The 24,164-nt window shown below is 36.5% G+C and overlaps 1 protein-coding gene and 1 long non-coding RNA gene across 3 annotated transcripts in view; both read left to right on the top strand.

Moving 5' to 3' along the window:
- Window positions 1-24,164, top strand: part of PRKG1 (protein kinase cGMP-dependent 1) — a 1,210,052-nt gene that overhangs the window by 550,149 nt on the left and 635,739 nt on the right. The gene's annotated exons all lie outside the window — the stretch shown is intronic.
- Window positions 1-24,164, top strand: part of LOC142875540 (uncharacterized) — a 77,431-nt gene that overhangs the window by 36,648 nt on the left and 16,619 nt on the right. Inside the window, exon 2 of the long non-coding RNA XR_012922896.1 lies at window positions 1-24,164. This exon is cut by the window's left edge and continues 35,771 nt beyond it; it is cut by the window's right edge and continues 16,619 nt beyond it. This is a non-coding gene — a long non-coding RNA (uncharacterized LOC142875540).

A 24,164-nucleotide genomic window follows, 5' to 3' on the forward strand; every position in this document is an offset into this window, starting at 1 on the left:
TGGTGGCTGCCAGCATTCCTTTGCTGGTAGCTGCATCACTCCCATCTATGCGGAAGTCTTCACATTGCCCTCTCTTCTTCTGTATGTATGATCTCCCTCTGCCTCTTTCTTTTAAGGACCTGTGTGATTGGATTTGGGGTCACCTAGATAACCTAGTATAATCTCAAAATCCTCAATTACATTCATAAAAACTTTACCATATAAGATAACTTGACAATTTCTAGGGATTATGACATGGATATATTTTAAGGAGCCATTATTGGCCTACCACAGTGGGTCTGGGATGGTATTTAAGATTCTGCACTTCTGACAGTTGCTTAGTTGATATTGATACTGTTGGTCTGTGGATAATGCTTTGATTAGCAAGTGGCTAGGTTATAATTCTGTAATGTTCTGCATGATCTATCTAGTTCAGAGCAGAATTGTACATCTCACTTTTAAACAAAATTATATAGTAGCAAGGGATATAGTAGACAGGGTATAATGTTTGAAAGATGGAACAGCCAAAAATTAGGATCATTATTTGGGAACTAATTTGGGAACTAATTGGGAACTTATTTTGGAGTGTCAGATTGGAGCTCTACTTCTAGAAGTAAAATGGGAGTGTACATCAAGACAGGAACCAAGGCAGAAACTCTGTTCTATAAAGTAAATGAACAGGCAAATCCATGGGCAGATAAGGGACCTGAACACTAAATTTATGCTAACAAGTCTAATGCCAGATTCCATCAGCTGGTTTACCTCAGCCTCCTTCCAATCATGGCCAGGAATAATTATGAAACTAGGTAGTGTATGTGTGGCTCTCAAACTACAGAATGAATAGATGTGGAATAGGGATCTGAAATTTCTATTTTTGACAAACATCTGAAATTATTCAAATATAGGTGGTCAGGGAGCCATTTTTTAAAAATACTGCTCAATGAAGTGAAGGCATCAGAATCTACCAATGTATTTAGATTTTGATTAGACACTATAAGTTAGAGTGCTATTGCATGTCACCAGGAAAATACAGCATCAAAAAGAGGGCAGTTTCATCACTAAAGACCTTTAAGTCTAACACTTGTTTTTTTTGTTTGTTTTTTTGTTTTTTGTTTTTTGTTTTTTTTTTTTTTTTTGGAGACAGAGTCTCAATTTTGTTGCCCTGGCTAGAGTTCCATGGCATCAGCCTAGCTCATAGCAACCTCAAACTCCTGGGCTCAAGCAATCCTCCTGCCTCAGCCTCCCAAGTAGCTGGGACTACAGGCATGCACCACCATGCCCGGCTAATTTTTTATATATATTTTTAGTTGGCCAATTAATTTCTTTCTAATTTTAGTAGAGATGGGGTCTCACTCTTGCTCAGGCTGGTCTCGAACTCCTGAGCTCAAATGATCCACCTGCCTCAGCCTCCCAGAGTGCTAGGATTACAGGCATGAGCCACAGCACCCAGCCTAAGTCTAACACTTTTGAACATGTTCTCCAGGTAGCTATAAGGTCTGGAAAGAGTTAAGTAAATTTAATAAATTGTTTGTTAATATTGCATGACAATTCATGTTATATTCAATATGTTGTCTCGTATTACCAATGCATAGTCCAGTGCAATATGCAAAATTACAATGAACATGATGTATTAGCACTACATTTCCATCTATCTCTGCACATGCCTCTATGAGATGTTGTACCAGATCACGTGTTTCCTTAAATTGCACCAAATAATTTTTTTTGCCTTTAGCCTAACATACACTGCCACGTCATCCAACCTAATTTTGAAAATTACCATCCAGCCACTTCCACACCACTCTGGCTTAGTGGGGGTGATGTGCCATGCTATTGGAACCACACAGATGACTTTCTCCTGCCCGTAAAATGGGGCAGTATTTGATCACTTAAATGATCAAATGTTTGTTTTAGACTTCAGTGACTATAGGACTGCCTTGGCTTCTTGCTATCCTCAGCCAAGAGGGCATGGGCTGTGGAATTATAAAACTTAGATTGGAAAAAAAAAAAAAATTAGATGATCTTATTTGTAAGGGCCTTTTAATTTTAAAATGACTTAAAGTTATGAAATGATGTGTGTGTGACAATGGAATCCTATAGGTCCCATACACCACATGGGTGATCTAAATGAACTTTGGCAGCTATTTTTCATAAAGGATCTGGATCATCTTACTTCCATTTGACCAGCTCAATCATCACTTCCCCAGATAAATCTTTCCTGACCTCCAAGAGTAAGTCAAATTCACCTATCTCATACTTTTACGGAAATACATACTTTTACCGTTAGTACTTGTGCGATTATTTGACTGATTTCTGTTTGTTTGCCAATTATAAATCTTAGAATTCTTCAAGGACAGAAACCATATATTTTTTTGCTAAATATTTAATTCCCAGGACTAGGCACAATATCTGGCATGAAGTTGGTATACAAAAATAATTGTTGAGTGAATGGATGTAAGAATAAATGATCACAATTTTCAGTGAATCTGGAAACTTTTGCCTGTGGTGTCACCCTCTTTTCAATATCTTCTACTCTTCTGCTTAAGTGACACACTGCAGTTATTTTAGTCCTCAGGAACCTATTTTCTATATATAATGTATCCAAATATTTATTGTTCAATAGATTTGTGGGGTATTTTTAAGATGTTGTCCAATGCAGTATTTTTTTTTCTCCCACTTGACTGTTCTGAGCAGCGTTATCTCTCCATTTAATAATCTGGAAATACCATTTAAAGCAATAATCAATGTGATGCTTTGAAAGCTGGGGAAAGGATGAAATAAAAGTAAACATTACTGGCTATTTTTGTAAAATGCTTCTCAAATGCCCTTTTCCAGACAAGACTGCAAAGTCCTATTCAAGCTGAAATAATGGTTAAAGTGGTCAGTGCTGCTCCAATGACTCTAGGTTCTAACAAGTAATTTCTCTGTTTGGTGTGTATAATGCCTAAAAAAAAAATGACTGCTTATACAGTTGGACTGATTACTTACTTTGTCTGGTGGCAGAAAGAGCATTTGTTGTCCCTGAATCAAGCTTCAGGTGAATCAGCCTTCTTTAATGGGACTTATCTTGGCTTAAGAAAAGTATGATTTTTCAATTTCCTTTAATATTCACTTTATCCTAGCTAGTATATGTTTTCTTCTGGGCTAGAAAACTAAGCTAACCTTCTATAGTTAAAAAAAAAAAAAATCATCGTTTTATTGATAAGGACAAAATCAAAAGTATTTAACACTATACTCTCTAATAATTGCCCTTTAAACCATTATTAGTAAAATATTGATCATATGTCTGAAAATTAGAGAGTATCTGTATGCTGCCTCAATCTAGTCATGCATACTTACCAATCACACAGGGTTCTAACATCACCCTTGACAACTTTATGTGGCTACTCCAGTTCTCAAGGACTTATTTAGTTAAGTGCTATTGAAAATGGCATTTGCTAAAAAAAAAAAAAAAAAAAAAAAAAAAAAATAATGACAACAACAAAAAAGGCTGGGTGCAGTGGCTCACGCCAATAATCCTAGCACTCTGGGAGGCTGAGCTGGAAGGATCATTTGATCTCAGGAGTTTGAGACCAGCGTGAGCAAAAGTGAGACCCCTGTCTCTATTTTTTTAAAAAATAAATAAATAAAAATTAAATTAAAAAGAAAGAGAACGGTATTTGCAAGATGAGGGGATGATCTGTTTTGACTAACAAATAGAATGCTTAAGAGTACTATATTTTGACCAATCCTTTAGCCTACATCATATTTCTTTATAACTTGGTTATTAAATGACATTCAATGAAGCTTCTAGTCGGTAGGTTGTTCATTTTCAGTTTTTCCAGGGGAAAAGACAGACAGGAAAATTCGCTATTTACTTTTTAGAAGCTTTCCATTCAAACCATTGCCAACTTTGTCAAGAACCTAGGGCAAGAAAATCAATAATGGGTACATGAGAAGGTGCAAGGGTCTGGAGCAGTATGTGTGACCCCCTAGAAAGTAATAGAAGTGTGGAAATTGTGTTGGAAAATAAAATGAAAAAAAAAATATGTGTTACTTATATAAACCCAATGAATCACTCTGACATTCCTCAAAAGAATAGAGTTTTATAGAAAACCAGTGAGAAACATAATGGAAACTCTTAAAACGTAGATTCTTCTAAAAATTGCTTTGTAAAATTATTTAGATATATGGTAGAGAAACAGTAAGATAAAGATGATGAAAAGAGCTAGAAGGGGATATACTCCTAAAACCTTAACAGCCACATATGCTAATGATAATAACTTAAATTGATAGAACTCTAAAAATCAAGTTAAGTTTTTAGCTTAAATTGCTGCACGAGCCTTACAGCAGAGATGCTAGCACTAGTCATCTATTGTCTACTCTGGGTCAAGTACCATGATAGTCTTCAAGGATGCAAAAATAGTTCCTGCTCTCAAGGAGCTTGCCATTGGGGGTTCCCTTCTGCTGGTATCTAGAAACTAGACTGAAAACTGCCTCTGGGAGGGAACTACATCTTCCTTCTTTTACCTTCTTATCACCTTGCCCAAGACTTTTATTAGTCACTCAATCAAAATTGACCAAATGTGTTCCTCCTCTTTTTTTTTTTTTTTAACTTACTGGGTTTCTGTAAAAATATTTAACGGCTCCAGACTATATGGTGTTTACTCTAAGTGGAGCCGTAAGTGCTCAATAGCACTTGAATGATATTCAAACGAAAAAATAAAGATTGCTTGAGGTAGTTAGTAGTTGATTTAAAGGAAAAGTGGACATTTGGGATAGTATAAATTATTTTTCCAAATACAATCTTAGGATGAATGGGAAACAACTGTGAAAAGTAAAAGGGATGAGAAGAGCAGGAAGGGGCTCACTATAAAGTTTCCTGCTTTGCATACATGGAGGAGCACAGGCATCTGTGAGTGTGCTGCTGAACCAGGAGGAGCAAGAGGGTTTCTAGATGATAAATGTCATCACGTGCCAGAGTTGTTTACAGCTGAAGTAAACAATAAAATGTTTGATCTGAGATGATAAACTAGGTAAAGCATAGGTTCAGAGTCTTAAAGGAGTTTGGAGGGTTTGGCCTTGAAGGAGAGTATTATTGACTCACTAGGTTAATTTTTTCTCAAATTTTGTTGAATTTCCCTGAGTTTCCACGGATGAAACAAAGATCATCAACAGAGGTGATCTGACTACCCTCCTATCTCCCAGGAAACATTTAGCAGTGTCTGCAGAGATTTTTGGTTGTCACACCTGGGATATTACTCGAATCTAGTGGGTGGTGGCCAAGGATGCTACCATATACCCTACAGTGCACAGGACAGGCCCTCACAACAAAGAATTAACTGACTCAACTTGTCAAAATGTGCCCAAGTTGAGAAGCCCTGTTCGAGACCTATTCTTCCTATGTCTTTCCAGATAACTTTGTTTGACTACTTTTTACTCTGCTTTTGATTTAACAGTTTTTGTCATTCACAGGATCAAATTATTAGTATTGATAAACTAATTTTGGCCTTACTGATTAACACCAGGTATTACGAAACTATCTTTTCTGGTTGTCCTTGTAGCTGTGTGTTTTTTAGGAGGATGGTCTGATAAAATGTTTTGTGCTAATGAAGCAGAGGATACAAGTCCTGAATAAAACAAGGAAAAATTAAACCTTTGGGCTCCAAAGTTATATTTTTATATTAGTCTTTTACCATTATAACCCTCTGGCTATTTTAATGCAAACTTGTTTCTGTAAAGCCATATTTTGGTTGCTATAACAACTCGTAGCTCTTGATGAGCTCTTCTTGCCTTAATGTTCTTTTTAAAAAGTTAAGGTTGCTATGACTACAAAATGGTGTTTTATTTTCAGCAAGCTTTTTTCCCTTGTAATTTTGCTTTCACAATATGTATGTGTACATGTATGCATATGTATGTACTTCTATTTGCATGCCTTTCAGAAGTCTATAGTGTAGTAAAACCATGGTCTAAAATCACCAGAAGATGGCAATTGATTTATTTAAGTACATACTATTATTCTTAAATGGATTTTCATAATGTTGAATGAACTCAGGTTTGAGCTGATTTTGTCTCCTTTAAATTATATAGCTGGTTAATGACAGGCTCTTCTTCTTTGTTTCATGATTTACTTAGTTTACCCTCCATGCTTTAACCTCTTCTTATTTCCAGGGTATTTATACCTCTATCGTGGGTGGGTCATTCAAACTCTATAATTGTGAAATCATAGGTGCCTTAATATGCTCGTAATTTTGGATGGGGTCTGTTTTACAACACTGCTGATTATATCAACACTTCTTGATATCATAGCTGATAACAAGATTCCCATTGCTAAAAGTTTTATTCAAATTTTGCAAAAACATAAAGCTGGAAGTTGGGATACTTTTGTTATTAACTGTCATAGTTAGCTATATGAGCATCTGCTAACCACCTATCTCTGTAGAGGAGTGCTTGCTGTCCAATAGAACTAAAATGTATCCACTTAGAAATGCAAAATTCCCAAGGAGCCAAATTAGGAAGTAAAATGAAGCAGATGAAATTAATTTTAATACTATACTACCTAACCCAATATTTCCAAAATAATATCATTTCAACATGTAAATAAATATTTTAAAATTATTAAAGATTTTTTTTTTGGATTCTCTTTTCTGTTAAAGCTTGGAAATCCAGTGGATATTTTATACTTAACTATTCATACAATAAAATTTCTTATTTATTGTTCACTTGCTAGCTTTCAAGCCCTTTCTAAGGACTTAGAAATACATAGATGATTAGGTAAACTCTTAGTTTCTGAGAGAGAGAGAAGAAAAGAGAAGAAGAAGGAAAGGGGAGAGAGAGAAAAGAAAGAAAGAGGGAGGAAGAAGGAAAGATACAGATTTCTATCTATTATGTACTGTCCTAATCTAATCTAATTTATTTTCTTTTATTATAATTAATATTGGAGTAAACTAGGCTATTCTGCACTATATTTGTGTTACTTGCTCATGGTTGTATTCCCAACTTCTTGGATAATGCTTGAGACAGATTAGGTCCTCCCCATATTGAATGAATAAGTGAATCTCCTTTACTTACAAAATATGTGATTGAATCCAAAACTAATAAATATTATTGTCAAGGAAACAAAATTGAGTAGTTTGGAAGATAAAACTGTACATAAATATTTTAAGAAAGTAAAGGGAAGAGTGGCTCAAGATTTAAAATGATGGGATAGCATGCAAAAGATTATTATTGTTTCTGTATATGTTGGTTTTTCTTGCTGATTGAAGATTTTTGTCTGTAAGTAAGCAAGGAGAGGCAAGAGAATGCCTTAAATTGTTTTGGTCCCACATTGCAGGTGATGTTGCTAGACATCATTGACGTCTCCAGATCCCTTATCACATTGCTGCTTCCTTATCCCTTTCCTGCCTTCTCTCATTTGGAAGAAGCCAAATCAAAGTGAGCATGTGACTCTTGTAGCCTGCTCAGTCAAGGAAGTTTCTGTTTTCCTTTTAACCATGTGTCATTTTTTATCACCATTATTCTAGAAATAAAATGGCTTATTGAATTTTTTTTTTTTAAGCTGAGCTATTTTGCCTGGAATGCAGAGGTTTGGATGATCTAATCTGATTTGGAAATAAGAGAAAGAAGAGAACAGTGTTATAACTCAAGCAGATTCCCAAATCAGGTTGTAGATAGTAATCTGAGTTGTGAATTAAAATGCTTGATACTGACAGCTCTTCACATTACAAAACATTTCAACTAGCTGCCATCATTTGTCACAGATTTTTTTTCAACCTCTCTTCAGTAATGCCTGGCATTTCGTGTCTCATGTCTCTTTGGCCCTTGTAAATTGGAATTATATTCAACACATTTCACATTCAGAGTTTAAAATGGAAGGTGATTTTGGAATCCTTGTTACAGTAAGAGTTCCATAGTTAGCGATCATTTGACATTAGCCTGAGGGGTTTCCTGGACATTAAAATATACTGGAGATGTAAAAAAACCTTAGGTTTCTATGATCATATCATTTCTGCCTAAACTGGTAAATGAAACTATTGCTACTTCAAGGGGATTTGTTTACCCTGAACACTGGACTATGTAGGCTAATGCTTGGTATTAAAATAAATGACTCAGAAACTCTTCAAGTTGCTTACTGTAACCTCATGTTTACCTCTAGACATTGTAAACTGTTCTCTTTTTTCTTGTGTAACTTTGGATATATATTTTTTTTCTGATTATTTTTTTTTTACTGGGAAATAGGGAAAAATAATTAAGTTAATTTTTCTATTGCTAACTGATTTGATTAAAAGTTTGTGATAGAATAGATTGTATTTATCATCATTTGCATTCTCTTTCTCAGGTATAATTTTAAAATGTGGGTCTCCTTGAACAAAAAAAAAATACTTTATGGGCTACCTTTAATGCTTAGGCTTCAGCCTAAGAACTCATAAGAACTCAACCATAAGAACTCAAATGTTTAATCATTAGACCATAAGGCACATGTGAAACATAGAATTTTAGAGATGGACAGAACTTTCAAATCAATTAGTTTAGTTATTTTCAAAGTTTTTATCTGCTGAATTCTTTACTGAAAAGAAAGTGTACCCAAAACTCAAAACAAAGTACAGATTAAACAGCAAGGAAAGAAGGAAGGGGGGTAAAAAGGATACAAAAAATGCACTCAGAGTTCAATTCCAAAGCCTTAGATCAACTTTACCTCTATCCATTTGCTAATAAGATACAAGGTGATTTGCACAGAGTCACACAGCTGTGCCTGAAAGCCTGGTCAATTTGTCTTTTTAATTCATTCCTTTAACAAATATCTGAGTGCCTTTTACGTACCTTTCTAGTGCTTAGACATACCGAAGGTCTTGAGGTACAACCATGAACAAACAAAGAAGGGCCTTATGAAGCTTATGTTCTAGTGCAGGAAGACAAATAATACACTAGTAAATGCATATGGGAAGTACTTTCAGATTGTGACTAGGTAATATAATGACGTAGAGTGATCAGGGAGAAGATGTTAGGTCAGCGAAGTCCTCTAGGAGGAGGAGACAGAGTTTGCTTGTACCTCTGCTTCCTCCTATCTTCAGGAGAGATATCCCCCATTACTGGCAAGGCTGTCATGCTGGGATCGTACAGTGGAAAGAATACTTCATTAGGAACCATGAGATCTGGGTGCTAGCCTCAGTTCTGTTCCCCTTATAGGACTTTATATAGTTTATATTTGTGAAATGAGAGACATCATATCTCTACAGGATTAATGAAGATCTGGTCCTTGTCTGTGTTTTCAGTCCTCTCAACTACCATTCTCTCCCCCATACCACTTCCTTGCACATCATTTTCCACTAATATTGAATTTGTTTAATTTCTCAAGATATTCCAATCCTTTTAAAGGGCTGTGGTTCTCTCAGCCTGGACTGATTCCTTTTCAAGTTCTTATTTTTTTAATACAACATCTTAAGTCACTGCTCTCACTGGAAGCTCCCGCTGATTCTTTCATACAGAAGGAAGAGTGATTTTCTTTTTTTTGGTCTCATTCTTTGAACCATTTAAAATGTTTTAAAAAGTTGTTTTTTAGGCCGGGCCCGGTGGCTCAAGCCTGTAATCCTAGCACTCTGGGAGGCCGAGGCGGGCGGATTGCTCAAGGTCAGGAGTTTGAAACCAGCCTGAGCAAGAGCAAGACCCCGTCTCTACTATAAATAGAAAGAAATTAATTGGCCAACTGATATATATATATAAAATTAGCCGGGCGTGGTGGCACATGCCTGTAGTCCCAGCTACTCGGGAGGCTGAGGCAGCAGGATTGCTTGAGCCCAGGAGTTGGAGGTTGCTGTGAGCTAGGCTGACGCCACGGCACTCACTCTAGCCTGTGCAACAAAGCGAGACTCTGTCTCAAAAAAAAAAAAAAAAAAAAGTTGTTTTTTAAACTTTTAAAATGATTTTTCCATCCCGTGTATTATAATAAAGCACTAATAATTGCCTATGTATTCTTTGTCCTCCATTAGACCTTGAGCTCTTTAAGAGCCCAAACCATGTCTGATTCACAACCAGAACATGGGTTCTTTCCCACACAGATTACAATCTAAAAAGCAAAGTGGATGCAATTTAAAATAATAAAAAAATTCTGCTCTCTTATAGCACAGAGGACCTTATCCAAAGCTATTTCACAGCAAATGACCTTTGTTGTGCTTGTTATACACCTTAGATTGCCAATGAGGGCGCTTTCTCTCTTAACTTAGGAAAGAGCATATCTGCCTGATGGGCCCTTCACTAAATGGAGAAGAGTATGTACATGGACTAGGAGGCAGAGAAACAAACACAGTATTTTATGCTGGCTCAGATTTCCTCCCACTCCAAGGAATTTCATATATACTGCTCTGGGCATGGGAGAGTGTACCCATTCCATCAAATACCATCTAGCAAAGTAATGGCTAAGTGCTTCAGAAGTTAGAATGATAATAGATCAGCCTTTGGTAAACACTTAAAGTATGTTTTGCTCTCTTTCATCAAATCCCATCTTTTCATTCTTTCCTTCATTGAATTATGATAAATAAAAATCTGGAAATACAATTTTGGGGGGTACCAGTAGAGTATATGGCTAAAATACTGTGTCTTAATGTCAGAATATCTGAGTTCAATGTTTGCTCATCTACTTGCCAGTTTTGTTTTCTTGGAAAAATAAGTTACTTAATATCTTGGATCCCTGTTTCTTCATTTGTAAAATGTGAATAGTACATACTTCATAGGTTGCCCTAACGAATAGCTGAGCTAATAATACAAGTGAAGCACCTAGCACAATTATCTGGCATATAGTAAGTGCTTTAAACATTTTGACCATTGTTAACATGGAGTTATTGATGTTATTATTGGTTCACTTTTGATATTATAATTTCTTATGGCTAAACCTAGTTCAGTAGTAATTTTTGCATACATGGTAGGCTAATTCATTATTGGCTTTATTCAGTATTTCTTACATCTATTCTTTTCTTCTCATTTTTACAGTATTTTCCTTCTATTTCCCCAGACTGCTTGGATAACTAACAATTATATAAAGGTAGCCTATGAATTTCAAGGGTCTTTTATTAATGTAAACCTGGTATTCAGACTTGTAACTCTTTCTGTGGCCTGAAGAAGTTGCTGTTCTGAGAGGTTTGTCACGAGGCCATCTTTGTTTTTATAATAGGTGTTGTCTTTTGCTGTAGAAATATGTAGGAAGTATGTGTACAGTTTATTTTACTTTATTTTATCCTGACCAACATAATAATGAAGGTTCCAATTGAAGACAAAGTAATTATACAAGTCACAACAGGCAAAGAACTAATGGTATTTTTGCATTTATATTTTGTTACAAGAAGGTCAGCTTAAGTGTTCAATTAGTGACACATTAGCCTCACCAATAAAGGGTAAATCAAAGGCTAGAGGAGTCATCTGGATAAAAGAGAATATTAAAATACTCACTTAGAGTTTAGAATGCAAATCAAAGTATGTCTGTTTAGTATTTTATTTGAAAAAAAAGAAATAGTCTTTTAACAATAAGCTAAAGGGAGATGTTTTATTTTGGTAAAGCGCTTTCTTCCACCACCATTTCTTAAATGACTGAATCTAAATAGGTTCTTTCTGCTTGTGTTCCTAGGGAAACAATTGTTCCTGGAATGAGACCCGGTATTCAGAAGAGAGCAATTTAAAGAGGGTGGTTGTGACTAAAACTGCAAATTGGTAGGAAGTGGTAGGCTACCCTTTTAAATGTGCTGACTGCTAATTTCCTTGGTTGTTGTTGTGCTGCCTTGTTGTAATTGAATGAGCTCAGATTACCCTGGGAGGGTGGATTATTGCAGCCCTCTGAAGAGAACCCTGGTTGGTGTGGTATTTTCCTTTGTGTTTGCTAATGAAAAGCTCAGTAATCTTGAAAGTGATCTGAAACCAATTTTGCCAAGGCATCCTATATGGTAAAAATGGTCTTTAATATATGCATATCAAGTTAGTAGACTCTCACAGAGATGCTTCGGTAATAGTAGGAGTTTCTGCTTCACTAATGTTTTTGCTGATACTTACACAGCTTTTCCTTTTGTGAACTTATACATGGAGGATAGGTAGATCATTTTTTACTGCCCTTGATAAATTCCATCTAGAACAGAGCTGGGAAAATTTTTTCTACAAAGACCAGATAGTTAATATTGGAGACTTAGTGGGCTAAGAGGCAAATTTGAAGATATGATGTGGGTACTCATAAAATAAGAAGGCTGGGCACAGTGGCTTACTCACACCTATAAATCCCAGCAATTTGGGAGGCTGAGGTGGGAGGATCTCTTGAAGCCAGAAGTTCAAGACCAGCCTGGGCAACATATTGAGACCCTGTCCCTACAAAAAATAAAAGTAAAAAATTAGTTGGGTGTGGTGGTGCATGCCTGTAGTCTTAGTTACTAAGAAGGCTAAAGTGAGATGATCTCTGGATTCCAGGAGTTGAAGGCTGCAGTGAGCCATGATCCCACCACTGCACTCCAGCTTGGTGTCAGAATGAGACCCTGTATCTTAAAAATAAACAGGGGAAGGGGCAGGTGAGAAACTCCTGCCCTTGTCCTGTTTGCCTGAAGGGCTCGCAATAGTACCCAGGTGAGAGGAAAACAAAGGTTGATGACAGTTCTTAATAGGCAAGCCCTGACTGGGGGCCTCAGCCTCAACAGTCAGCACCTTGTCTCTCAGTCCCATGTCGTGTTCCACCCTGCTGATCTCCCTCCAGATCTCCTGACTAGTGAATGATATTCCCATTATAGTCAGCAGAAACTGCCCTAGTGGCCATAGCCAGTTGGATTCCTGCCTTCCACCAATGAGGTGTTGAAATTAGGAGTACATTTTGCCTTGATAGCAGTGTTAGCAGTGTGTGCCAGTCTTTGTATTCTGGTCCATTATCTTAATTGGGGAAGGATGGAGAGTGGAGAATTCTAAGTCCGATAATTGATAAAGAAGAAAAAAAAAAACTTTTAGAATCAACCCATTTGTATAATTAGTGATTGCCTCTAATGTTTCTTTGGGTTGAGGGTATTCAGCTGTTAAAATATTGTTACCAAAAGTTTGGTACGTGGCTCCGAGGCCAAATCAATGAGAATTCAAAGAATGAGGACAAGTGGTTTGAGGAAAAGGAACGAGAAGTTTATTAATTCACTGGCAAATGATGAGGGTGGCAGCAGACTAGCATCTGCCACCATCCTGCCTTTAAGCAGCAAAACAGGGCTTTTAAAGGTAGGTTTTCAGTGCCTGGGATAGGATCTACATGACTAGAGTCACATGTGGCTTAGGGCTATGGTTGTTTAACCATAATTGGTGATTTCAAGGACCTTATCTCTGGTGCCACAATCTTCTGACGCTTGTCTAGACAATTCTGTTCAGCCATCTCCTGTGGTTTAAGATACTAGAAAACAAACAGCAAAGAACTTTTTCTGCCCCTTTGACCACTGTACTCAAGAAGGAATGCGGGTTTTTATTCCCAAAAAAGATGCAGGGTTTTATAGAGACAACTCCTATAATACTTTGTTGCCCTTCTTCAGAACCTTACCTATGTTTCAACATCATTGGTCTTGTTTACTTTTCCAAATAATGTTTTTTAGAGATTGCCTCAATTAATATATAAATTCAGACACTTTCAAGTATTTTGCTGAGAAGATATTTTTACTTTGACTTTTATAAAATCCACCTTCACTCACTACTTGCTATCCATTAAATGCTAGTTCTGATTTCATTTTAATGCCATCTTATAGTGCCTTGGCCCCAATGCAGTCATGTTTTGCATAACAACATTTCTGTTAATGACAGGCCACATATACAATGGTGATTTCCATGGTTCCTATGGAGTTTCATAACTCCTATAATCTTTGTTATAATGCTGGGGCACTTTAGGCTTCAGGAGCAAACTTCAGGGGACAGAATCAATCTCTCTCTCTCTCTCTCTCTCTCTCTCTCTCTCTCTCTCTCTCCCTCTCTCCCCCTCTCTCTCTGAACTTCTCCTGTTCTCTTTTCACCTACCCAAGGCAGGACTCTAATCTTATTTTGGGTAAAAATACCTTCATTCAAGAGGGAGTCTGGCCCCATACTCTGGAGGAAGGAATGCTGTACAGGAGGCCAGAAAGAATCTGAACAGGCAAGCCTTGCTGGGTTTAGATCATGTGCTTTTTTTCCAGTTACATTTCTACACAGTTGTCAATCATGCCTATATAATGAAGTCTCCATAAAAACCCAAGAAGACTGGGCTTGGAGAGCTTCTGAATAGCTGAACGTGAGGAGGAGCCTGGAGGGTGGTGAGCCCAGGGAGAGTGCCCTTCCCCCACACCTTGCCTTATGCATCTCTTCATCTGTATTCTTTGTAACATCTATTATAATTTAAATTGGTAAATGTCTGTTTCCTTGGGTTCTCTGAGCCGCTCCAGCAAATTCATCAAACCCAAAGAGGGAGGGGGTCGTGGGAACCCCAACTTGAAGCTGGTCTGTCCGAAGCTCTGGAGGCTCGGACTTGTGACTGGTGTCTAAGGGGGACTGTCTTGAGCCTTGAGCCTTCACCCTGTGAGATCTCTAGGTAGATAGTGTCAGAATTGAATTATAGGACACGCAGTTGTTGTCTGCTGCTTGGTGTGTAGGGAAAACCCTAGATTTGGTCACAGAAGTCCTCTTCTGTGTTGATTGTTATGGGGTGTAGAGGAAAATTTGGTTTGGGAGTGTTTTTCCCAAAGCAGTACCTTATACAAGTGTACCACTTTTATTTTTCATACCATATATTTATGGGACCTTTTCAAATTTTAGATACATAAATACTTAGCATTATGTTACAGTTGCCTACAGTATCTAGTACAGTAACATGCTGTACAGGTTCGTAGCCTAGGAGAAATGGGCTGTACCATAAAGTGTAGGTGTGTTGTAGACTATGCCATCCAGGTTTGTGTAACTCTGTGATGTTAACACAGTGACAAAATTGCTTGAAGACACATTTCTCAAGACATATCCCTGCCATTGAGTGATGCATGACTGAATTTTGAAAGCTATGAAACCATAAAAGTCCCTGTTACTCTTTATCCTGCCTGTTTTTTCTATTTCTCAATCAAAATAGTGTATATGCTTACATGGTAGAAAAGCATCCAGCTAAAATGCAAGATGTTAAACCTTCATCCAGACAACTTAAGTGTGAGACAACAGATGCATAATATTTCAAAGTCAGGGAAAAGGATCATCATTCTGGCTGCTTCAGATACCCCAGAATGTTCTACAGTTGAACCAATCAATGACCTTTTCATCTTCATTGCAATTGTATCATCCCAAGAGAAGGTCTGTTTTTTGGTTCAGTGTCTCTGTGTACAGCAGCTTTATTGAAGGAGAATGGTTGGCCGGAAGCTCACTCCTATAATCCTAGCACTCTGGGAGGCCAAGGCAGGCTGATTGTTCGAGGTCTGGAGTCCAAAACCAGCCTGACCAAGAGCAAGACTCCGTCTCTACTATAAATAGAAAGAAATTAATTGGCCAACTAATATATATAGAAAAAATTAGCTGGGCATGGTGGTACATGCCTGTAGTCCTAGCTACTCAGGAGGCTGAGGCAGCAGGATTGCTTGAGCCCAGGAGTTTGAGGTTGCCGTGAGCTAGGCTGATACCATGGCACTCACTCTAGCCTGGGCAACAAAGTGAGACTGTATCCAAAAAAAAAAAAACAACAAAAAAAAAGTAGAATGGTGACCATTCCTCAAAACTGAGACTGCTACATTGGATCCAAAGGTTAAGGAAGCTTAGAGGCTGCTGACAATTAGCCAAAGAGCAGGAAGCATGTTCTGTTTGAGGTTTGTGCCACTGTTGGCCTAGACTTCCCTAGAAATATTAGTCTTTGTTTTCTGAGTCTTTTAGTAACCCTGGGAATAGCCATGGTCCAGGAACTGATATTTGTAGGTCATATAAGCTAACCCTGCCCATTCCAGTGCTTCAGAACAAAATACAGTGACCTAAAGAAAAAGGCAGAGGACAAATGTGGTGGCTCACCCCTGTAATCCCAGCACTCTTGAGGCCAAAACAGGAGTATCACCTGAGGGAATTCAGGACCAGGCTGAGCAACATTGTGAGAACACATCTCTACAAAAGATAGAAAAAGTAGCCAGCTATGGCAGCACACGCCTGCAGTTTCACCTACTAGCTACTTGAGAGGCTGAGGCAGGAGGATCACTTGAGCCCAGGAGTTTGTCGTTGCAATGAGCTATGATGACACTACTACACTCTAACCAGGGCAACAGAGTGAGAGTCTGTCAATTAAAGAGAAGAGAAAAGGAGAGAAAAGAGGGGAGGAGAGAGGGGAGGAGAGGAGAGTAGCAGAGCAGGGCCTGGGGAGAGCCAGCCCAGAGCCACACCTTGAAGAGAAACAGTTATCATCCCACTCATTGTCATTGTTATTATCATCATCATCATCACCACAAACTTTTAACTTTATATATACCATCCCTTGATCTAAGCATTTTATGTATATTAACTCACTTTACTACTAACAATTATGCTATGAGTAGGTACTAGTATAGTCCCTACTTCACAAAGAAACTGAAGCGTAAGGGAGTTTGGACTTATGGGTGGTATAGAGCTTTGGATTTATTGGTAATAGAGAGCCATTGAATGTTTTAAGCAAGAGAGTGGCATTGTCTGCTTTTCATTTTAAATCATTCAAGCATTTTAAATCCTGTGGGAGAATAGAGAAAGAATAAAACAGTATAGATGTGATAAGAACCACAGTGGAAGTGGTGAGGAGAAAGAGAAGACAGAGGGATTGGCTTGATTCATAATTTGCTTAAATGGTCAAAATTAAATAATTGAAGGTTTGGAGGAGAAGGAGGATCCAAAGAGGTCAATGTCCCAGTTGAACTGAATATATATGGGAGAGCAAGCAGGCACATAATAATGCACAGTCCTATGAATCCTGGACTAATGCCTTGACATGAGTGTGCCCGGTCTGCCCTGTGAGGGAAGTTTGAACTTGACTGGGTCTTTTCACATTATGTTGATTAAAGACAGGCTGGGGAACATTCTTTGAATGACAATCAGGAGACTTTGCTTTGAAGACTCCTTGCCAACTAAGAAAGAGGAAATAAGACACTTAACTAAGATCCAATCAAATCAATCAAGCCCAACCCTCTTGGTTTGATGGCTTGTAGGGGCCTTCCTGGATTTGCCTTTTATAGAGAAAGTTTCCCTGGGCTCTAAGGTTAATTAGGGAATTTGTGTTTTCTACAGATGATTGCATTATCATCCTAGACAGGACAGCTAAACCCCTCTGAACAGGGAGAAAGAAAGGCATTTACATATTCTTTCCAATCAAGTGTCAAAGGATTTTTAGAGATAATAGGTAACTTGCCACTTGCTATCAGGACGGTCCTAAAGCACATTCACAGACAAGTGTAAGTGGGTCATTTTTAGTTCCTTGTTTATGATGCTTCCAAGGAGAGGAAAGAGAAGGAACAGATTGTCATCTAGTAAGATATTGCTAGAAAAGCGGCAGTTGAGTTTGCTTCCTGTGTATGAGTTCTTCTTTAACTTTGGAAGTTTTTTAGTCTGGACTTCACATTTCAGTCCACACTATGACTTATAAATTGGCAAATTAGCAGAGTATTTATCTGAATGATTGTTGTGTTTGGTAGATGCTATTTTCCCCTTTACATCTCAACACAAACACATTTGATTCAAGTAGATTTTACATTCGAGGATAACTTGGACTATAAGGAAATTTGTATCTCAAATTTTAGCAAAATATCTGGCATAAGAGATGTTCTATGAGTTTCTATAAAACCAATCTGAAGGTTGTGAAAAGTCTTGAAAAATAACCCAAGGATTTTCTCAGGATCACCCTTGGGATCATAACACACAGAATGGCTTCAAATGAGAAAATTAATAATAAAATAAATTTTTATGAAGTCTGTGCTCATTTAGCTATCACTTTACTCTAGATGCTGAAGGCACAAAATTACAAAGCACCTTCTAATTCCTGGCTTAGATACATGAGGAAGAATTCTCCCTACCTTGTTTTTGATGAAGTCTTAGATCATGGAAAAAATAGAGTGATGATATGGCAATGATCTCTCATACTTTGAGCCATTTCAGGCTTGAAGTCTTGTGTTTCTAAGACCATAATTTCTAGGGCCAGTGTTACAATCAGTTATTTCTTATGACTTAAATTTTAACCTTCCTATAGTTTCTACTTACTAAGTATTTGCAATGTGCCAGGCACTGCTGTAGAACTGAGTTACACATAGGTCATCCTCACAATGACTCCATGGATTGGGTACTACTGGTTTTGTCTATGAAAAAAGTGAAACACAGAGCAGTTGTAACATATTCAGGGCCATACACCAAGCAAAGGATCAGAGATTGGATGAGTCTCTTTCTGATTTCCATGAGTAAGGTAGGGAAAAAGACTCAGATTCCCTAATCTGACACTATATATTGGAATACACTAGGGATTGGAATCTACCCCAGCTCCAAAAACTCTGCACTTAACTATTATGTTCAGCTGACTTCTACTTTATTTGAAACTGTCTAAAATTCTACCATGAGTTATCCATGGCATTGGCTTGAAGCCCTTTGATGCTTCATTAGCTATTCTTCAAAGGGCATTCAGCTGTTATTACACTGGTTGCATCTTAGGGTCAATTACTTTATCTCTGTTGGCTAGGTGAGATCAGAGATCATAGAATTTTGAAATTATAAATCAGCAGTTCTCAAACTTCTTGGTCTCAGGACCACTTTATACTTTTAAAAGGTTTTGAAGATCTCAAAAAGCTATTTGTTTTGTTGGTATCACTTTTTAGAACATCTTCTTTTATGTCTGTGTGTTTTTCTCATTTTTATGTAATTACATACCCTGTTTTGATGCATTGCCTCAAGATGGCATTTGAAAATTTGAGGGATATCCAAATGAATTAGCCAGAAGAACACAACACTAGCCACCTTGGCCTCTAGAGCCATGTTGTTTCTATTACTCACTGTCAATGCAAGTATCTTGCCAAGTTTTTAATTCCTTCAGAGATATAGGCCTCTCTTTAAGATGGGACACTAGAAACCAAAGCACATGCTTGTTCACTGTCTTTCTTTATTTTTAAATAAGTTGAATCATAATATTATAACCGTTATTCTATTTTAGAATTTCATAAATTTTATTTCTGCTTTAAAATACTATCAATTTTATCTGCTGTTTTGGGTGTTCTCTATATCTGTTTAATTTGACTTGATTCTTAAGCTACGCCAATGAATAATTCTCACGTTTGGATTATTTATGCTTCTTAAGATTTGGTAAACCTGTTTCTCCCTTTGCAGTCTGTTGGTTGGAAAGATACAACTGTGTTTTAACTGAAATTCATTATTAACCACATATTTCTAAATTTGCTTCCTTGCTTGAGAACTGGAATGAAAGGTGACTTAAATGTTTGAAATGCAACTTACCAGGTTAGCCTTATCCCCTTGCCATCAGTCCTGCATATTCCTTCTCATTTCTACTGACTCCCCTGTGGTTGCATTTGCTTATTTTCTAATTAATTGACATATGCCAAATCCGATCACATTTGGCTCTGTTTCAAAGGGTAAGTCAATACTTTCACCCTTATAACGTGCACCATTATATAGAATGTCCATTCATAGGCATACATACCTATGCATGTAGGTTTGGGAAGGAGAATAGGTTCTGTTCCCAAGATTCATGTCACCTGGAAGAGCTTGAATCAGTGACAAGGAGGAAGCTGGAAGCCTGGTTCCTGTGTCTTCAGGAAATAAAGAATCTTCGCCTTCTCTGACAAAATATCTACCTCGAATGTTGGGGAAGTAATGAATCTTGACCAGATATCAAAGAAGTACCTTGTTTTAGAAAGCCAATCAGATCTTTTTGAGGACATTATTTATCAAGGGCTTTACTTTCTTAAACTGCAAGATTTCAATTTAATTTATTATCTTATTTCATTCATATGACTGAGATGCTATTGTTCATTATTAGAAAACAAAATGTTTCCTTCAAAGTAAAACTAATGTCTGAGATAGTGAGTCATATGATTTACTCTGTAAATGACAAAGACAATTACTCAATTTCCTCTTAGTTAAAAATACCAAAACAACACATCATAAGAAATAGAAACATTTTTTGTTTTCTGCTTTGTGTATGAACATTTACAAGTATCTCCATACTACACTTGTTGAGACCCAACAGATCACATTGATATCTAGTATAGGTTTCTCATAAGGCTATGTGGAGACAGAGAAAAATGTTCTTTAAGCTGAAGCAATTTCAGTTTAGAAGAAAGCTTTTAGTAATTAGGTACCTAAAATGGCAACTTAACTAGCTATAGTTTATATACTTTTCATTTTTTACGATAGAATCCTAGCTCTTAGGCGGAATCTCTGTGGAATTGTTCTTGGAACAGTGGCACATGTAGATCATCCTTTTGCTAGAGAAAGTGGAAAGAATAAACAAGTGGAACTATTTCATCAAGAGTTGCTCGTGTTTAAGTCTATTCTCAACTTAAGGGCACATTTCCTTAGCCTCTTCTAATTCATCTCCCACGTCTTTCCCTCTATGGAATTTACCCTTATCCTCACATCCCTGAAGCTGATGGTCATTCTGACAGTTGGTTCTGATGTTTTGTTTTGTTTTGCTTCCCTGGGAAAGCAGAACAAGAATTACCATATAATTTATGTTGTTCTTATGCTTGCTATTTTATTTCTTAAAAATATATCCTGAACATCATTCCACAAACCATGGGCTCAAGGAATGATCAATGATCCAGAAATTTTTAAGAGTTGCATGACAAGTCAATCAAACACTATTCTATTTTTTCCTAATCAAGCATAAAATGACAGAAAGTGACTCCCTTACTTTATTAAGCCAGGCTTTTGATCATATATTGGAGAATCTAATTTTTTTAAACTTGTCATATATTTGGGGTTCTATTCTGTCTTGAGAGAATCACAGCCATGAAGAAGGAATAAAGCGTGCCCAAAGGCTAGCAGTAATGATTGACAAATACTTGCTTGTTAGACCCATTCCTCACAGGAAGTGATTCAGGTGAAACTGCTCTTTCAGGATTTATGGTGTGAGAATAGACCCTATTTTCTACCTACTGTCGTTAAAGCCTCAATTACGGAAGCTGCTCAGTTACGTTTTGTTTTCTGTAGATGCTTTTATTTATTCTTGCTTTTGTTGTTGTTGTTCTTGGTCTCTATAATAAACAGAAATCTGCCTCCTTTTAATGAATACCATTATTTTACTTCTTATCGCTGAAGATTAGCATCCAATTCTTCTTTCATGTCACTGCTTCAAATCTTTCTATCTGGCATAATTTTTTAGGTCTTTTCTTTGTCAGCAGAATAGTCTTGGGTTCTCCAATTATTGTCTTTTTTTGGAAGAGCTCTAATGTATCAGTGTCTCTCTTCAAATGGGACTTGGAACACAGTTGTGGGCACAAAGATATCCTTTATAACATCATTCACATAGGTGAATTATTAGAAAATATAGGACAAAATAAACGGTTAAATGATGGTAACTTCTCATGGCAGACTGTTGTGCAATCGTTAAACTATATATCAAAAGAAAATTTATGATTATGGGAAATATTCAAAATATGCTATTTTAAAGACAGATACCACATGATCTCACTCATGTGGAATCTAGAAAAAGTTGATGCCATAGAAGTAGAGAGTAGCATAGTGGCTACCAGAGGCTGGGGACAGGAGGGCCAGAAGAGGTTGGTCAATAAGATTTGGTGTTTTGTTACATAGTAGGTGACTATAGAAAATAACAATGTATTGTATATTTCAAGATAGCTAGAAAAGAAGATTTTGAATGTTGTCACCACAAATAAATGGTAAATATTTGAAATGATGAATATGGTAATTACCCCAATTTGATCATTATACATGCATTGAAACATTATACATCATAAATATGTATAATTCCTATGTGTCAATTCTAAGAATCAGGATTCTCAATAGCATTTAGGCATAATTTTAGCTTTGAAAAAATACACTTAAAATATGTGCACATTTAGGAAAAAAGACAATAACATTTATCAAAATGAAAATGGTGGCAAAACTATGGTGAGTTTTTATTTTCTTCTTCATTGTTTTCAGTTTTTCTACAAATAATATATGTTTCTTTTCTTATCCATAGAACTGTACATCATATTCCAGGTGAGAGTCAATGCACATAAGGCACATTAGATCATAACCCCCCTTTACCTGTCCACTGCTTCATTGAATGAAACCAAAACTTAAATAAGGCATTTCATATTTTGGATTATCTATGGAGGATATATTTGAAATAAGGTCTTTTTATTTTATTACTTTGAAGTCTCTTTTTCTTATTACACTCCATCCCTTAAGTCAATTTAATTGGAAGAGGGAGGATCCAATTGGAAGAGGATCCAATTTAACTGGATCCTAGGTAGAGTATAACATATGTTACAGAAATTGGAGTACTGGAAAATACTTAAGGAATAAGTCCTTTAAGAATATGTAGATTAAAATGGTTATAATAAAAAGACAAACAATAACAAGTATTGAAGAGAATATGGAAAAAAGGAAACTCTCATACATTGCTGGTGAGGTTATACAATAGGTACTATTATATAAAGTGGCAGTTTCTTAAAAAGTTGAATATGAATTTACCATGTGAGCCAGCAATTCTGTGTATCTGTCTAAGAGAAATGAAAACATAAATCCACACTTGTATAAGAAAGTTCATAGCAGCATTGTTTACAGTAGCTAAAAAGTAGAATTAACCTAAATGTTCATAAACTGGTAAATGAATAAACAAAATATAGTATGTTTATACAATGGAATGTTATTTGGCAATAAAAAGTAATGATTTACTGACACATGCAGCAAAATAGGTGAACCTCATGAACATTATGTTAAAGGCAAGTAGCCAGATGAAAGAGACTATATATCGTATAATTCCATTTATATAAAATATTCAGAAACAATGAATCCATAAAGACAGAAAGAAGATTAGTGGTTTCCTAGGGCTAGAATGGGGATTCATTGCAAATGGGCAGGGGAGATATCTGAGTTAATGGAAATGTTCTGAAATTGGATTTTTTTGATGGTGGCATGACTAAATTTACTAAAAATCATCATTGCATCTTGTATTTTAAATGAGTGAATTTTATGGTATTTAAATTATGTTTCCATAAAATGGTTGAAATGTTTTTTAAAAAAAGGATATGTGGCAACACACTTAACCTAAACATTTGTATCCCCCATAATATGCTGAAATAAAAAAAAAGGATATGTGGATTAATTTTTCTTTGAATTTCTCTAGTTACTATTATCAAACAAACCTCCAGAAGACTCAGCCTAGAACAGAGAGTCACAGTCAATGAGAGGATAAATTATGGTCTAGACTATAGCTTTTCTGCCAGACCAACATCAGTTTATGTTGCACTGCTCCCGATCTGTATTCTCATGGAATTTGTCATTCACTCTACCTTGCAATCTATTTCCTTTGAAAATTGATTGAGAACCTGCTTAACAACAATACTGAAACTGCAATAGTAATTTCATTTTACTTGCTGCACAACATTGCTGATGCCAAATACTATTTATTGACTTCATATTTACAAGCATCTTACATGATCAAAGTTGTCACAAAGGAAAGGAACCTAACATTTTTATTGGCATATACAGCAGAAATGTTCACCACAATTGTGGGAATGACTTGATAACCACTTGTCATGTATGTCACAAAGCAGTAGAAATCCCTGTGAAAATTGGATGACTGATATTCACTCATTCTTCAGTGAGCTTTTACAATTAAAAATAACTTGACATTGAGCATGAAGTGTGAAATGTACGATTTTGTTTTAGAAAACATATTTGTCATTCTGGTGATTAGGAGCTCTTTACCATAGGACACATTTCTAGGTATTGTGTCCATGAAAGAGCCAATATTCTCTTTAAAATCCTATTTGCATATTGGTAGAGCAACACATTTCTATTTTTTAAAAAATAATGGTTAAAGCTATTTGAAATCTCTACGTGGGAATTTTTCTCTTTAAACTTCTGTTTCTTTTCATTTTTAGTTTTTATCCAAGCAACTCATAAAAAACTCACAAATAATAACAAGCAACATTGATTTACAGAGGTTTATATTTCTGCTTTGGCTCTTTCATATAGCAGCAATCATCCCCTTTGGGGGCCAATTTTAGCGATCTTTTATTTTTCTACAATTTTTCATTCTG

This window comes from Microcebus murinus, chromosome 14, assembly GCF_040939455.1.
Source record: "Microcebus murinus isolate Inina chromosome 14, M.murinus_Inina_mat1.0, whole genome shotgun sequence".
NCBI lineage: Eukaryota > Metazoa > Chordata > Mammalia > Primates > Cheirogaleidae > Microcebus > Microcebus murinus.